The sequence below is a fragment of the Anas acuta genome, chromosome 2 (genome assembly GCF_963932015.1).
Source record: "Anas acuta chromosome 2, bAnaAcu1.1, whole genome shotgun sequence".
Taxonomy (NCBI): domain Eukaryota; kingdom Metazoa; phylum Chordata; class Aves; order Anseriformes; family Anatidae; genus Anas; species Anas acuta.
In genome coordinates this window covers 127,353,985-127,369,606 of record NC_088980.1, presented here as the reverse complement: position 1 = coordinate 127,369,606, position 15,622 = coordinate 127,353,985, and the positions used below count along the sequence as shown (strand labels likewise).

General features: G+C 37.1%; 1 long non-coding RNA gene across 1 annotated transcript in view; it reads right to left on the bottom strand.

Moving 5' to 3' along the window:
- The window catches only part of LOC137851216 (uncharacterized), a 44,026-nt gene that overhangs the window by 16,096 nt on the left and 12,308 nt on the right, over nt 1–15,622 (bottom strand). The window contains exon 2 of the long non-coding RNA XR_011093076.1: nt 7,957–8,054. This is a non-coding gene — a long non-coding RNA (uncharacterized lncRNA). The remainder of the gene's footprint in view (nt 1–7,956; nt 8,055–15,622) is intronic.

The following is a 15,622-nucleotide window of genomic DNA, read 5'->3' as shown; positions in this document are numbered from 1 at the left end:
TTTTTGTTTTAATATAACAGTCTGTATTGTATATTACAGAATCACAGAATCACAGAATTTCTAGGTTGGAAGAGACCTCAAGATCATCGAGTCAAACCTCTGACCTAACACTAACAGTCCTCCACTAAACCATATCCCTAAGCTCTACATCTAAATGTCTTTTAAAGACTTCCAGGGATGGTGACTCCACCACTTCCCTGGGCAGCCTGTTCCAATGTCTAACAACCCTTTCGGTAAAGAAGTTCTTCCTAAGATCCAACCTAAAACTCCACCGGCGCAACTTAAGCCCATTCCCCCTCATCCTGTCACCAGGCACATGGGAGAATAGACCAACCCCCACCTCGCTACAGCCTCCTTTAAGGTACCTGTAGAGAGCAATAAGGTCGCCCCTGAGCCTCCTTTTCTCCAGGCTGAACAAGCCCAGCTCCCTCAGCCGCTCCTCATAGGACTTGTTCTCCAGGCCCCTCACCAGCTTCGTCACCCTTCTCTGGACTCCTTCGAGCACATCGATGTCCTTCTTGTAGAGAGGGGCCCAAAACTGAACACAGTACTCGAGGTGAAGCCTCACCAGAGCTGAGTCCAGGGGGACAATCACTTCCCTAGCCCTGCTGGCCACACTGCTTCTTATACATGCCAGGATGCCGTTGGCCTTCTTGGCCACCTGAGCACACTGCTGGCTCATATTCAGCCGACTGTCCACCATCACTCCCAGGTCCTTCTCTGCCAGGCAGCTTTCCAACCATTTCTCTCCCAGTCTGTAGCTCTGCTTGGGGTTATTGCACCCCAGGTGCAGGACCCAGCACTTGGCCTTGTTGAACTTCATGCAGTTGACCTCAGCCCATCGGTGCAACCTATCCAGATCCTCCTGAAGAGCCTTCCTACCCTCGAGCAGATCAACACACGCACCTAACCTGGGGTCATCTGCAAACTTACTGAGGGTGCACTCAATGCCCTCGTCCAGATCATCGATGACGATATTAAAGAGGACCAGCCCCAGCACCAAGCCCTGGGGAACGTCACTAGTGACCGGCCCCCAACTGGATTTGACTCCATTCACCACGACTCTTTGAAACTGGCTATCCAGCCAGTTTCTAACCCAACGAAGTGTACGCCAGTCCAAGCCAAGAGCAGACAGTTTCTTGAGGAGAATGCTGTGGGAAATGGTGTCAAAAGCCTTGCTGATGTCAAGGTAGACCACAGCCACAGCCTTTCCCTCATTCACCAAGTGCGTCACTTTGTCATAGAAGGAGATCAGGTTCGTCAAGCAGGACCTGCCTTTCATAAACCCATGCTGACTGGGCCTGATCGCCTGCTTGCTCTGCAAGTGCCGCATGATGACTCTCAAGATAATCTGCTCCATGAGCTTCCCTGGAACTGAGGTCAAAAATACTTATGAATATTTATATTCATAAGCATTAAAAAATAAATAAATAAATTTGTACAATCATAGAGTCACAGAATCACAAAATGTTTTGGGTTGGAAGGGACCTAAAAGATCATCTCATTCCAACCCCTCTGTCATGGGCAGGGATACCTCTCACTAGATCAGGTTGCTCAAAGCTCTATCCAGCCTGGCCTTAAACACTTCAAGGGGTGGGGCATCCACCGATTCTCTGGCTGCTTGTTCAAGTGCCTAACATTCCACCCTCATAGTGAAGAATTTCTTCCTTATATCCAATCCAATATTCTTATCCTATCACAACACTCTCTGACAGAGTCCCTCCACAGCCTTTCTGTAGTGCCCCTTTAGGTACTAGGAGGCCACTTTAAGGTCTCCACAGAGCCTTCTCTTCTCCAAGCTAGACAACACTAACTTTCTTATCCTGTCTTCATAGGAAAGGTGCTCCAGCTCATTGATCACCTTTGTGGCCCTCTGTGGTGGTTTTACTTAGATGCACAGCTGAGCTCCACCACAACCTCTCTTTCACTCTCCTCAAAGGGAAAGGGGGAGAATATGATGGAAAGGGCTCAGGAGTTGAGATAAGGACAGGGATATCACTCAACAATTATTATCACAGGCAAAACAGATTCAGCCTAGGGAGATTAATGTAATTTATTGCCTATTACTAACAGTGTAGAGCAGTGAGAAACTAAAAGCTAACTAAAAACTTCGCAAGTATGACAGATAGTGGCTTAGCAATTTGTGGTGGTTTTACCCTGCTGCACAGCTAAACACCACAACCACTCTCTCACTCCCCCTCTTTTTAGATGAGGAGGGGGAGAAGTAAAGCAAAGAACAAGTCACGGGTTGAGATAAGGATAATTTAATTAAGGGGAAATAATAATAATAATTAAATAAAGATTATTATGAACTAAACAATTTAACTAAAGGGAAATAAAACGGGAAAAGGGAAAAAGGAGGGGGAAAGGGAAAATAAAAAAAAAAAAAAGGAGGAAAACAAACAAATAAAACAAATGAAGGCTATGTGGAAGTGCAGAGGAAAGAAATTATTCTCTACTTCCCACAAATGAGCAATGATTGACCACGTCCTTGAAGCAGGGCCTCAACACACATAGCCGGTGTTCAGGAGGAGGACCGACATTTTCACAACGAGAGCCCACCCTTCCCCCTCTTCTTCCTGTTTCCACCTTTTATTGCTGAGTGTGACATCACATGGTATGGAATAGCCCTTTGGTTGGTTTAGGTCAGCTGCCCTGGTGATGTTTCTCTTCTTACTTTTTGCCCACCCCCTAGGAGGTTTAAAGAGAGGCCCGATGCTGTGCCAGCACTGCTCAGCAGTAGACACAACACTGGTGTGATAACACTGCTGTTCCAACTACAAGTGCAGAGTACAGCACTGTATGGGCTGCTGCAGGGAACGTTAACATTCCAGCCAGACCCAATACACAATTTTATCTGCCAGTTCCCTCAGGACCCACAGGTACATCTCATCAGGTTCCATGGACTTGTACACTTTCAGGTTCCTTAGGTGCTCTTGAACCTCTTTTCCTACAGTGGGTGGTGCTTCATTTTCACAGGCCCTGCCTTTGTCTTCTGGGACTTGGGTGACACTCCCTCTATGCCTCCCCTCGTTGTTCCTAAAAGGCTGCATACTTCCATTCAAATACTCCAGTCCTGGGAGCCATCTCCATAATGCCAATGAGGTCATGGCTCTGCAGGTGTGCGTACATTTCTAATTCCTCTAATTATTTATTCCCCATGCTACATGCCTTAACATAGAGACATTTGAGTTGTGCCACCAAAGAAGCTGACTTACTGGCTGGAGAGGCTGGAATTCCTTTGTGCTGCTCTTCAGATGCTCTCCCATTGACCTATGACCATACTCCAGGCTCTGGACATCTATCACTAACACTGGTGTCAAACTGAGAGGAGTTGGATGGACTGAAGTTCCTTTCCCCCAGAAATTGTAGTTTAAAGCCCTCTTCATCTGCTTGGCAAGCCTATAACCAAAGATGCTCTTCTCCTCTGAAAGTGTACCCCATCAGCCTCCAAGAGGCCAGGTTTTTCAAAACAAATCCCATGGTCTACCTGGACAAACCTCTGTCTGTGGCACCAATCATAACGCTCAAAGTTACCCAACTCTCTATTATAGATCTTAGAATTAAATACTATGATTTTGTTTTAGGAGTTTTGTGATTGCTGTTGGAAACAGATAGTTAATAAATATAGTATTAGTGAGATACTGAGATTTCATAAAATCTGAGTGCAAATCAATGCAAATCTTTACTTGTTTCAGATGAGGGATTAGAAAGTACAGTGGTAGATATCAGAACCAACATATATTTTTCTTCTCTGCTCAAAAGGTGTCCGTGCAGGATATAAAATGGCCTAATGATGCTGTCCTAACTGATGCCCACCAGATCTTGAAGGTCTTTTCCAGCCATGATGATTCTATGATTTTGGTGTAAGAAGTGAAGGAAGAGGAAAGAGAAAATCAGCAGAGACACTGCTTGAGGACCTCGGCAGTGTCTGCTAGGAGAACCTTGGCAATTCTAAATGCTATTGAAAACTTTTGGATTGGGAACCATCCTGGAGGAAAGAGACAGTGGGCAGGGTTTCACATGCATTTCACATCTCCTTCATCTAAATAATTAACTTGTTTTAGTTAATTAGTTTGTGAATTTTGAGTTGTTTGTTTGTTTGTTTGTTTTTAAACAAATAAATAAATCGCAGCTCTGAATATTACAGTACTTACAATATGTGTTTATTTTTAAGAACAGTGGAGCACTTTCACTTCAAAACTGTTTGTACTGAGTCACAGAGTCACATGCCATCTCCTAGGTCCCAATAACTGATATATACGCATAGGATGTGGAGACACCATCATTTCCTTTTTTTTTTTTTTGTGTGTGTGTGTGTGTGTGTAAAGATTAGCCCTTTATTTTGCCAGTCTTAAAAATAAATAAAATTTTAAAAGCCCATAGGGAAAAAAAAAAAATTCTTTCTTATATGGTGGGTTGATCTTGGACAGAATCTCAGTGCCACACAACTACCTGGCCCCAAAGCAAGACAGGGAAGAGCGGAAAGAGCAAAAGTGAGAAAACTCATGGGTTGAGATGAGGGCTGTTTAATAAGTGAAAGAAAAAAGAAGAAGAAGAAAAATTCAGAAGTCAATCACTACCACCGCCCACAAGTACAGCAATGCCCAGCCAGTCCGCAAACATAGGTACCTCCTATAAACACCCATCCCCTTTAGGATTACTGCTGAGCAAGACTTTGTACAACATGGAATATCCCTTTGTTCATCTGGGTCAGCTCTCCTTGTTCCGACTCCCACGTTCTTGCTCAAGTTGAGTACCTTGTACCAATGAAGAGAGTATTAAAGAAAATGCATAAATCGTTTCCTTTGTCACATTTCCCAGTGAAGATTTTTTTTCTGTGACACACTTCCTAATATTCTTACCTAAACAACAGAAACATTTGGGAACAGATAACAGGTGTAATGAGCTGTAACCTGTAAAACTGAGTTTCTTTATTGTGGCTCTTCTACAATCATAGAATCATAAAGATTGGAAAAGACCTCCAAGATCATCTGGTCCAACCACCCCCCTACCAGCAATAGCACCCACTAAACCATGTTCCTAAGTGCTACGTCCTACAGTCCAAGAACTACAACCTAGAGCACAGATTGATACAGGTCTAAGAGTTTTGTCAGAAAAGGGTAATGATATATTTGTCATTCAGCAGGAATGCCTACACCCGTCACTGTCTGTGATGCTGAAATACCCTTCAAGGTCAATGACTATGGAATTCTGATGACTTTAGCTTACATGTTGAAATTGTGCTAGAAAAGGGGTCTTTAGCAGAAGCCCTCCATCTCTGACAGGAATGCAAATATATAGGCAGAAATAATTACGTATCATTCTCTGAAAAATATATACTACATCTTGTGCTGCATAGAAAGGATCTTGTTAATCATTTAAGATTACTTACCCTCAGATCTATTCTTAGTTTATGAAAACAATATTATAAATTCCATTTCATCTTCTCTCAGCCTAAATTGTTGCAGTTATTAGTAGAACTACTATTGTTTGTGGTAAGGCGATGATAAAAAGTCAGTCAGGATCAAGACACTTTGACTACATTCATGCCAGTAAATTAAACATGCCACACACTGCTATTTGTCACTGAGGCCTGTGGTTATGGTTCAGCCAGCATCTACTGTATTAAACATGTTGACTTACTGTTGGATATGAGCCTATGTCCATACAAACACCTGAACAATTCCCATAAATTACTTGTATGTGCATAGATAGCATTAGAATCCTTACTAGCAGTCCCTGCTACTATTACATTTATAAATATAGGTGCAGCCTTTTATTCTGGTTGAATTAAAAAATAAAATAAAATAAAATAAAATAAAATAAAATAAAATAAAATAAAATAAAATAAAATAAAATAAAATAAAATAAAATAAAATAATAAAATAAAATAAAATAAAATAAAATAAAATAAAATAAAATAAAATAAAATAAAATAAAATAAAATAAAATAAAATAAAATAATAAAGGAGGCATGATTCCTAGCCTAATTATCTCTAATCTGTTTTGAAGTTAATCATAAGTGAATGTGATAAATAGAAAGACAAGAGAACCAAACACTGTAATTAAAATACAACATGAATGTGCAAGTTGTAAAACTCGATGGTCAAGCACTATGAAAAGGTCTGGATTCTTGTCAGGAAGACAAGAAAGACAGGGTAGGGTCATCAGCTTTCTTCCAGTAAAGCAAAATATAATACATTTACATATATATATATATATATATATACATACATACATACATACATATATGTGTATATATATATATACATATATATATATTTACATATATATTATACATATATATTATACATTTGTATAATACATATAACACCAATACATCAATTTATCTATTAATCACCATAGAGTAGACTAAGAGGAAACAGTTTAAGAAAAAAGAGATCCAAGAAGCATGCTTCAGCATGCTTCAGAATTATAATGGGAAAAAAAGTATAGGAACAGGCAGTGAACAAGCAGAAGCAGAATATAAATTAACTGGATGGAGAATACAGATAAAACACTGAGAACCAAGCAGGTGTGAGGCAAACTTTAAAACACATAAAATGTTTTAAAAAAAAAAAGTAAATAAGGCAACAAAAATCATGGAAATCACATAGGAGAATAACAAGTTACATGTTAATATACACATCAATAAGAAGGATAAAATATAGAGTTGGTTCGGTCAGTTGGTGATATTCAAAGCAGCTGGACAGCAGCTGGGCACCACATGTTGGGGCTGCCGCTATCATCTAACTGTAGTGAAGTAAAGGACCTATATCAATTTACTTTAATGTATTTTGTGTTCTGTATATGACTAGTAAATATCAAAGGCTTGTAGACAGCATTTGAATGAAAAGTGCTGCATGTGTAGACAATATAGTCATCTTCAGTATAGACTGGGAAAACCTTAGGGAATATTTTAATAAGGTGATCACTGAATTACAAAGGGCAAGTTTAACCATAATCCTCAAATGAGTGGTATGCCATAACGTAACTGAATACAAGAAATGTGTCAAGATGGAAAACTCATATTAAAGAATCACCACCATTTTAAAAGCTGAAAATAAATCTTTAATCTTTTTTTTTTTTTTTAAGATTCAAATTTGGAGATGACTAATATTTTGGAGATGATTTGTCAAAAGTTATAATAAGTCATAACAATTTCAAAGATTAATATTGTATATATGTTAATCAGCCATGAAGCAAAATTATAGATTTATTTGAATAAACAATTTTTACTAGAACATTTTTTCAAATAATTCAAGAGCATACAAACCAACAGAACATTTTCAAATAACTTACAAATTTAAAAACCTGCTACAAAACATAAAAGTAAACTCCTTTTCTAAGTAGTCTCAGTCAATAGTAGAACTAATTGAAAACCTATAAATTTAGTACAGTGCAGCATGTAGTCTCTATCTTATTCTGCCTATACATCAATAGGTCATTCTCAGTTAATTAAGTGAAGGCATAATCAGCTTAATTTATGTAGTTCAAGGCAGTTAATGATATCTTAGTACAGTACGTGAACATTTGGCCTGCCCATATAACTAGCTGGATATACCCAATTCATTCTGTAGCTCTTCAACTTCAGCTCTCCATTTTTTATCTCAGATTTCATTTTACAGAGCTCCGTCTGGAGCTGGTGAGTCTGATTTCTTAAGGCTAGAGCTGAAACAAAGCCAGAACAAATTAGCAGGTTAACAAAGCAATATGATCAGGTTGTTGTCAGTGATAGTATATTATACAGAACAACCATAAAAGAAGATAATAATGGTGAATGGACTATTTGTATCATTTAAGTATGCAATATATTTATTTAAATAGTATGATAATAGCAAACAAAGGAATAATAATTGACACAGAGGTAGCACTGAAAAGCATATTATTTCTTCCATAAATTATATAGTGAAAAATGGCAACAAATGCAAGAATTTTACAGAGCACACTTACAATATATAGTGAGGTACTTCAGTAAGATCATCCTTTTTCTGTTGCAGAGAAAGTGTTTCCTTCTGCTGTCTCTGTAGCTCATCTTCTCTTTTCTGAAGCTGCAAGTTTACACACAAAGACAAACCACAATGTCAACCAATTGGACCTCACTTAAGGAACCAAGGAGATCGATTTGTAAAGCAAAGGATGAACAGGACCCCATTTCTGAAGTACGTTGCTCAAACTGCTCTTTCATTAAAAGATGCTCTCTCTTATTGATTTTGGCTTAAGTAATGAGAAAGCTTATCCAAAAATCTTTAGCATTTGGGCTCAAGTTAAGGAAATCAATAGAGTCATTTCCCATTTGAACTGCATATGTGAGTTTTATGTACGAGAGACAAGACAAAGCCCAAATCAGATAAATCAATAACATTGTCAATAGAACATGAAGCTGACAAATGGCATTTTTAAGCAATTAAAGAGAGCTGTAAACATACAGAAGCTAATCAATTGCAGTGTTCCGCTATTAACAGTTTTTAATTTATACAAACATAATTAGGAATCCAAGGGAATGGAGATAACAAAACATGTTTCTTGCTACTGTTTAGGGATTATGACAGTAAAGCTTTTCTTGTCTCTGTGTGTAAGCATCTTCCAATGTTTGTGGGATGAAAAGGAAATATTTAATTAATCATTGAATTCCTATACTATCATGTCTACATGTGTAATAAACACAGTGGTCAGAGTCCCTGACTGCATTTTTTCACCCAATTTAGTGTACAAGGACAGATGAAGTATGCAAGTAGCCAATAGTACTAGGCATAGAATCATAGAAATGTTGATTACAAGCCATCTAGCTTGAACATCTTACTCAAAGACTACAACCACTACTAGATCAGATCAACTGTGGCATTGTCTAGAAAGTCAAAAACAACACAAAACAAGCAAACAAAAATAGGATGAAGATTCCATCACCCAGCTTCGTAAATTGTTACAGTGCTGCACAACCCTCCTGGTGAATCCTACTTGGACATTTATTTAATGTCTGCAATGGAGCTGCATCTTGTGGCTTTTGCCTTTTATCATAACAAAAGTCACCACTAAGAAGAGTTAGCTCCATTGTCCTTGTAGTTTCTGTTCATATTTCACAGGCTGCTATTAAAGGTCTCTTTATCCGTCCTTTGCCCAGGCTAAGTAAACCCCTTAGTCAAACCCTCTCTCACAATCCCTCATTGAAGATCATGTGCTCCAGGCCTCTAACAATGTTAGACTCTTGATAGCCCCCTTTTGGATCGTTTGCAATATTTTTTTTTTCAAGATCCTTCTTGAACTATTAGGCTGCAGTGCAAAGTATAAAGGAGTAATAAATTATTTAGATATTTAGATTCCCCATGCTCTTTCCATTGTAGCCCAGTTTGCCTTATTTGTGATGACAGCACACTGCTCATATTCAGCTTAAAATCCACCACAGCCTCTGCTTTCAGCAGAGCTGCTGCAATCTGTTCCTAGACTATATCAATGAACTAGGTTATTCTGTCTGAAGTGCACTACTTCAAACTTTTCCTTTTAAACTTCTTTAGGTTTCTGTAGGCCCAGTCCCCAGATTTCTCAAAGCTTTTCTGTCCAGCATATCACTCATCCTTCTCTTTCCAACATAGCCTCATGAAGATTTTCTGTAGATCCATTCTATGTCATCATCCTGATCACTGATGAAAATGACTGTGTAAGAAAAACTATGATATTGACTGGCTGCCATTTGGAAGATGAGACATTAGTTACTATACTTTGAGTCCAAAGACCCTTTTAGTTTTCAGTCCAGCTAACATTCCATTAATCCATTGCATCCATTTCAGTTTACAATTAAAAATACAGTGGAAAAGGATGCCAAAAGCCTTCTTAACCTTAAGCCTTCTATATTCCATACACAGCTCTTCCTGGTCCACATAACCAAACATTCCAACACAGAAGGCAATCATATTAGTAAAACATGATCTATCTGCCAATGATGACTGTTCAGGTCCAACAGGTGCATGTGCTTAACTCAACATGTGCAACATGTACTTCTGACACAGCATACTTCTGACAATAAAAACACACTTACTATAGTTGAAGATAATTTAAACAAAACATATTGAGACTTATAAATGAGGCAGCATTTAAATAAATGAGAATGCTTGAACTGACAATACATACACTAACATAAAGCACTAAGTCTCTTGAAGACTGTAGATTTTTTTTTTTTTTAATTTTCCTACTTACATTCATATTCTACAGTTGCTTATGCTCAGCACACACACAGGATTTTTTACATAAGGTTATAAGGCCTCTCTGTTACTGTTCAACTAGTAAAATTTATATTCAGAAACATCAAAGAACTTTGAAAGAGAAAAGCAGACAAGAAACGTACAATTTTACTCAAAATCTCAAACACTATCCATTACAGCTATGCAACTTCTTTCTTCTGTTGATAGCTCAAATGTACATTCACATATTAGGCAACTCCAAGGAAATACCTCATCAACTACTTAATGGAGTGTGTTTGAGTACTTGATGTAACTACCAAATGTAGAACTATATTGGCCCTTAGCAACTCAAAGTACTATTGCATTTTATGATGGTATGCCAGACAACATGGAAGAAAAATTTTCCAACAGTGCCAGTAATATTGCCTCTGGTGGAGTATGCCCTGATTACATTAGAAGGACCTATTGTAGAAGATTCATAGGAAAACTTAATTCAGACTACCATCCCTTGGACACCCATTCAGTAAAAATGGCTAAATATAGAAAGTGAACACTGCAGAAAATTTCCTGTTGTCTGTGGAACTGTGAACAAATATCAACAAATTTGTTTACGTTGAACATATGAAAGTTAAATGCTTATTTCATAGGTCTTATCAGGAATAAAAACTGGGGGCTTAATTTAAGCTCTTACAGACAAAAAGAAATTTTGAGAACATTAAAAGAGTGAAAAAAAATGCAAGGAAGGTAAATGGTGGTAAATTTTGGTCATTCTCTTAGCACCAGTAATAGCAACAAGAAAGAGACTTTCAAAGTTAGATGAAGGAATAAACAGGTACATGATGTTTCAAAAGGGGACTCATGAATATACATAACACTAATTTTAAATCCCACTGGATCGTAGCTTCTCTAATGGCAGAGCATTTTAAAATCCCCCTCAAGAAGTCTCACAACAGTGAGATGAAAGAAAAGCAGAAACCTGATCAACATAAACATGGTAATAAAAATAGACCTTAATTAAGAGTTGAGTGAGAGTGGACTCATCAGTTTGGCCAGATGTCTCAAAACTGTGGGAACCTAAATGGAAAATGAAAGAAAAAAATAGCAAACAAAGCTAGTCTTCAATAAACTTGTTTCTATTATTGTTAGGATAAAATACTGTGTTCTCATCTATCTTATGCAGAAGTTTCACCATCTTATCGTGGTGGTTGGTCAGGAGGTCAATTGAACAACCACGAGACTGGAACATTTCTGCAGGCAAGGAAGCTCTAATGACTATTGACTCTCAAGTCACTTCAATGACTCCATGATTTGTAAAGATACATAACCTGACTTTGAACATTCAACTTCACAACCTAGACACTGGAAAGAACCTTGGTATTCTACAGAGATGTGAGTGTGTAGAGCACGTATTACTCTGTTAATCTCTTTATTGACCACTCATTGCAATAGGCATCAAGAGAGATCTTTATGTGCCAGTGTTTGTGGGTAATTATTGTTAATTTCTTGTTGACAACTAACAGCATCAAAGAAGACTAAAATGAAAGATCTTGAAATGGTAATTGACTCTGCTGAGAACAACTGAATACATGAAAAAAAATAAATTAATAAAAAATTGGGAGGATCAAGAGTTTTCAGTATTTCATAGTTTTCAGTTTTCAGTATTTCATAGGATTTCAAGCTGTATTTTTTATCCTTTCGCTTTGTATTGGTTTTACATGCTGAAAATTTCTATTATTATTATTATTATTTTTATTATGTATTACTTTATATTTTTTTATATTTATGTTTTAAAATTCTGATTATTAACTGGAAGATAAGAAAGTTTTGCTATCCAAAACGGTTTGCTAAACTTCTTCTCCTCTGGTATCAAAATATTGTTACTAAAGAAGACTCTTGTATATAGGTTTAAATATTCCAAAGGTGTAGAAACACTGGTGTCACCAGTGGCCTTTAATAGAAGAAGGGTGTATAGTTTATTTTCTTACAGAAGCCAGAAAAATATATACAGTGGCATAACATCCCAAATGGGAAATATAAAAGTTAAAGCAGCATTCTAAACTTAAGTGGCAGGAGGGAAATACAATATTATTAAATTAGCATTCATTACAATAGACAAAATAGACAGAAACCTGCATCATATGTCAAGGTTTTCATATACCTCCAGGCAAGCTACAACAGGGAAAAAAAAAAAAAAAAAAAAAAAAGCACAGAGCATACCCATTTTAACTCTGCAAAATGACAAAAATGACAAAAATTAACATCTTTAGCTGAAGATTAAAACTTTTTATTGGCTATGTTGATGAAAACTTTTTATTGGCTATGTTTCAAAGTACATTCTCTTTCTACATTTCTCTCTAGGCTAAAATGTGTTTACGATGTCTATATTTTATTTTGGTCTCTATAATTTGGAAAAATTTCAAGCACTGAACTGATATTACATCACACACATGCAACAAGGAAATAATATTCAGTGCTGTTGAAAGCATATGACCTTCTTGCACATGGTGGTGAATAAAATAAGTGGCATAACTAAGTCCTAAAGATAAGTACATAAAATACAGTCTATTTGTTTGTTATTAGACTCTGGGATTCAGAAACAAACAAATAAAAAAAAGCACCACCATTAAAAAATAAAAAAATAAAAATCCACCTAGTTTTTTTCCCATCAGAACTTTAAAATACAGTTACACAGAACATAACCAATCCATTAATGACATAGATTTTTCTTGGTTTTCTAACAGTTTAAAATATTATATACCTGGACAATGAATCATAGAATATCCTGATTTGGAAGGAACACATAAGGATCATCAAGTCCAACTGTTGACTCCACACAGGTCTACCCAAAAATTCAGACCATATGACTGAGAGCATAGTCCAAACACTTAAACTTCAACAGGCTTGGTGCCTGTCCTGGTTTCAGTTAGGATAGAGTTAATTTTCCTACTAGTAGCTGGTAGGGTTGTTTGTGGTTTTTTTTGGATTAGGATGAGAAGAGTGCTGATAACATGCTGATTTAACAATTGCATTGTGCATCACTTTTTTTGTACATATTATTATTATTTTTATTATTATTATTATTATTATTATTATTATCATCATCATCATCATCATCATCATCATTATCATTATCATTATTTTCCTGTCTTAGTAAACTGTCTTTATCCCAACTCACAGGCTTCACTTTCCCGTTTCTCTCCCCCATCCCAGAAAGGGAGGAGGGTGGGTGAGCAAACAGCTGTGTGGTGTTTAGCTGCAGATGGAGTTAAACCACAACAGTGCCATGACTATGTCCCTAGGGAGCCTGTTCCAGTGTACAACCACCCTCTTGATAAAGAACCTTTTCCTGATGTCCAATCTGAACCTCCCCTGTCACAGCTTGACTCCATTCCTTTGGGTCCTATCACTGGCCACCAGAGAGATCAATGCCTGCTCCTCCATTCCCCCTTGTGAGGAAGCTATAGAACATGATGAGGTCTCCCCTCAGACCCCTCTTTTCTATGCTGAAAAAAACAAGCGACCTCAGATGCTCCTCATATGTCTTCCCCTCTAGGCCATTCACCATAGCCCTAAACAAGTTAACCAGATAGATATCTAACCAGATACACAATTCCCACTGCATGCATGATACAATCACATTGAAAAACTGACTGAACAGTTATGAGGTATTTGTGAAAGACTTCTTTCTTAATGCATTTTTCAAAAGGAAAATACTAAGACTAGAAAATGATAATTAAAATTATTAATGTCAAGAGATATTGATATATTTTAAAATTAATGACTGTCATTGGCTTCCACAGAGGCTGTGTTCTTGATGCAGTGAATCTTCTTTTAATCTTTCTTCAGCTACTTACCAACTATTTCCTACTGTCTCTCTCTGAGAGTATAGCTATAATCTCTGACTGGTATAATTAACTAATTCATTCACCACAGTTAAGTTCTTCCCTGAGTCTTCTCAGGATATAAAACAGAACAAATTAGGAGCTTACAAAGTCATGTAGGTATACCTCATTACCAGCCTAGTCAGCTCACAGAGGCAACACTGGACCTTGTAAAGCACAGAAACAGAATTCACAAGGTTCTTTTGTCTGTCACAGAGCTTGGTATTCTTGATTCAACTCATCTTTTTATGCCTTTCTTCCTAATCAGTAAATTCCTGACAAGATTTCCCTAGATGAAAGGACCCTTTTGTAACAATATCCATAAAAAATTAGAATATACTCAGAAAAAAATACGAAATTTATAGTCTGAATTTTTTGAAAATTTAGTGCACAATGTGTCGGCTCTGAGCCTTCATTGTGTGATTTCAGGAATGGTAGAATTTCACTGAAGTCTGCATTAGTATGGAGTTTCTATTTCTTTTCTAGTATTGCCTATGAAATTTGAAAGACTGTGGTTAAGCTTGTTAGAAAAATTCTTGAAGACAAAAGGATGAAGACAGGGATTCCTGCTCCATTTGATATTTTAAAAACTCTCAGACAAACCCTGAAGTTCTTTTTTATTCACATCTCAGAAGTTAAAAGGAACTTCATCCTTCTTCCAATTTCTTTAGTTTTCCTTGTCGTCTTTTTTTTTTTTTTTTTTTTTTTTTTTTTTTTTTTAAATGAAGAAAACATTTATATTGTATATTTCACAGTGAAAGTTAATTGGTTCAGAAAAGCTGCATTCTCCAAAACACCTTGCCAGTTTAAGCCTGATGCTATAACTGCAAAGTACTCCCTTAGCAAAGGGAGAACTCCAGGGATTGGGAGTTGAATAGTTATATGCTGCTGTTAAATGAAGTAGTTGTGCTTGAGAAGCCTCTGCCTGAATGCAACTCATTTTATAGCATCATCTGGGGACAAAGTATAGTTTAAGATGTAAACTGAAATGACATCTTCTGGTAATGCAGAAATATCCCTCAGTTGACTTGAAGAAAGAAATGAAGCTGAAAACTGGACCAGCAGAAAACAATTGATCATTTTATTTTTGGTAGGGGTAGTCTTAACAAGTGTTTCTTGGACTGAATGTTATTCTGTGTATGCGAATGCATTAAGTGTGTCACTGAGGGTAATCATATCTAAAATGCTTAACCATGCAATGTCACTAATGTAATTCATTTATTTTTTTTTTTTCCAAGAAAGGGAAATGAATTAAAAATATGAGTTGTAAATGCAGGTGTGCTTTCCAAAGTCTATGTATTTTTGAATGTACAGATATCTGGAAAAAATGCAAAAATACATTATAACAGAGAAAAAGAAAACAGCTCAAGTAGCTCAGGACAAATAGACTGAGATAAACTAGGACTCATAAGGATCATCAAGTCCAACCTGTGGCACCGCACAACCCAAAAGTTTAGACCATGTGACTAAGTGCATGGTGCAATCGCTTTTTAAATTCAGACAGGCTTGGTGAAGTGACTACTTCACTGGGGAGCTTGTTCCAGTGTGGAACCACCCTCTCAG